The sequence below is a fragment of the Silene latifolia genome, chromosome 11 (assembly GCF_048544455.1).
Source record: "Silene latifolia isolate original U9 population chromosome 11, ASM4854445v1, whole genome shotgun sequence".
Lineage (NCBI taxonomy): Eukaryota > Viridiplantae > Streptophyta > Magnoliopsida > Caryophyllales > Caryophyllaceae > Silene > Silene latifolia.
Window position 1 is genome coordinate 154,666,972 of NC_133536.1, and position 2,901 is coordinate 154,669,872.

The window sequence follows — 2,901 nt, forward strand, 5'->3', positions numbered from 1 at the left end:
TATTCTTTGCTTATTATTTAGATCATCCTTAATTTGGTATAATCTCTTTTACCCTTTGCTTAATTAATTATTGCTTTACTTATTTACCATGTTTAACCTTGTTAATATGATTGACATCCTTATTAGCATGTTTATCATAACCATGAGTGAGTAGTCTCCTAATTAGGATTAATGGGGGATTAGGGGAATTAAAACATAGAGGTAGATCCATACTTAATCTAATATTCTTTCATAAGATTGCTTGCTTGTTGTAGTTTCAACTTATGCACATGTTATGCTTGATGAATTGCTTGATTGACAACCTTGCATAAATCTCTTATCCATTCAACAAGACTTGTAAGATATAAACTAACTCAAGGCTTGTTAGACCATGCATATAGTTGAATAGGAAGACACTAAGTCGACTTGTAGGTGTTGTACAGTCTTGACCGACTCGGCTCCGGGACCCAAATCTTCCTAGAAATTGTAAAACATAAACTAAATCGATTCCACTACAACAATAATTTGCTTGGAACTATGTAAACATGTTTGTATGATCTCCACCATAAATCCCCTATAAACCCATGACACCCTAGTGCCTTAATTAATTGTTTACAAACTCTATTTGTTTACTTGCTTTGTTTTGCTTTCATTTCTTTACATTTCATTGTTAAGTAGTTTAGTTTACAACCCTCAATCTCAACCCAATTTGTGACACCCTAAGACATAGCTCTCTACAACCGATAACTTGATTTAATACCCGTCCTTTGGGATTCGACCTTTACTCGCCACTCTACTAAGAGTAGTTAGTTGAGTCTATAAATATTGTTTTGATTTATTAGCTTAGACGACAAAGTTTTAAACCGTATCACATATACCTCTACTTCTTTGTGCATCATGTCATGCAACAAGGTAGTCGCGGTGCGTTGGTATGTCGCTCTAGCATGGATTAATCCAAACGGCATAACGGTGTAGCAATAGGTACCCCATTGAGTGACGAATGCCGTTTTATGCATATCTTGTTCAGCCATTTTGATCTGGTTATATCCCGTATATCCGTCCATAAAAGAAAGGAGTGCCTGATACGCTATATTATCTACTAGTATATCGATGTGTGGGAGTGGGAAATTGTCTTTTGGACTGGCCTTGTTTAGATCTCTGAAAGCAACACAAACCCGGATTCGCCCATCCTTTTTGGGTACGGGGACTATGTTAGCCACCCAGTCTGAGTACTCGGAAACTTTGATGAACCCGACTTTGAATTGTTTGTCCAGTTCCTCCTTAATCTTGAGAGCCCATTCTGTTCTCATTCGGCGAAGCTTCTACTTTACGAGTTTGAAACCTGGCTTGATTGGGATTTGATGTTCTGCAATATCCTTGTCATATCTTTATAGGACGAGGCGAAAACGTCTTTGAATTCGTGAAGAATGTCGATGAAACGAGCTCTTTTATTTGGGTCTAGGGTTGTGCCTATCCTAACTTCTTGGGGTTCTAAATATGTCCCTACATTGATAGGTTCAGTGTTCTCTATGACTGGTGCCCCTTTTCCCTCTTCTAGTATTTCTTTAATTATGTAAGGAGGTAATTCGATTGATTCTGGGTCAGGATCATCCTCAATATCATCGTAAACAGAATTGCAATCAAGATAACACCAAGAGTAAGCAGAATCATATTTATTCATATTAATATTTGGAAACAGCTGAAACAAAGAAGCCAACTGCGCGGTAGTCAGTGGCGGCAAAGGGACAGTTGCTGGGGCATTCTCCAAGCTACTGTTACTAGATGATGTTAAACTAGGAGAGACGATGTGATGTAACTAGGAGAGACGATGTGAAGTGGAGAGACAGTAGAAGGGGACTCTCTAACGACTTCCCTAGACTTAGACTCAGTTTCTGACTCCGACTCTTACTCAGATTCGAATTCGTCATCTTCTGGTTCTCCTTTGAACATCTCTTATTCTCCAGTTGTGAGCTTGAAGAGCCTTCCCTGGTTATTGGTCCATTTGATTGATTTTCTCCGTCCTTTCTGCTCACTGCTGGATTTGCAACTGTGATGAGCGTTGCAAGGTTGAAAAGGTCATCCCATAGTATCATGGTAATAATCTTATCTTGGGCTGCCTTAACGAATCGATCTTCTCCGAACAAAAGGCTAACAACTTGTTCATCGAGGCAAGGTGTCGGACGATTTTTAACGGTAGCAACCGTTTCTTGAGGAATGAAATAGCAATGATGAAACACTTCGATTCCAGCTAACTTGTTGTCTTTCAACATCCAAGGTTCAGGAAACTCGTGAAAAGATTCTTGGTCTCCTTCCTTGACGAAGTACCCATTTCGTGTAGGGTGATATGGTCGCATTTGGATTCCATGATGTTTGATCGTGGAATTAAGCGAGCATTTTGAAAGCTTCATATATTGTAGGCTGGTATTCCAATCCTAGTGGTATCTTCTACGAGTGTCCTTCTTTAAATGGTGGGAAGGTGTTGCTTCGAATAAAGTTTAGTGGCATTCCTGAGAAGTATCCCTGAGATTTGAGTATGTGGTTGACCACTAGGTTAGAATATGGGTTGAAGTATAGAGGTGCCAATTTGCTTTCTACAAAATTGATGATCTGAAATCCTCCTAACTCGTGCACTGGATCTGACACGACTTGATTGTTGGACATTTTCTCGATTACCGCTTTGATACGTGACGAAGTGGTCGTCACTATTCGACCATCTAGAGGGATTTTGATCTTTTGATGAAGTGTAGATGTCATAGCTTTGGAGGCGTGAATCCATGGCTTTCCTAGATGTATGTTAAAAGTCGCCTCGATGTCCACTATTTGGAAATTGACCTTTCTTTCGACTGGTCCAGTGGCTATAGTAAGAGTGATGAGGCCTATCACTTTGCGTCGCGTCCCATCGTATGCGCGAACACCTTGATT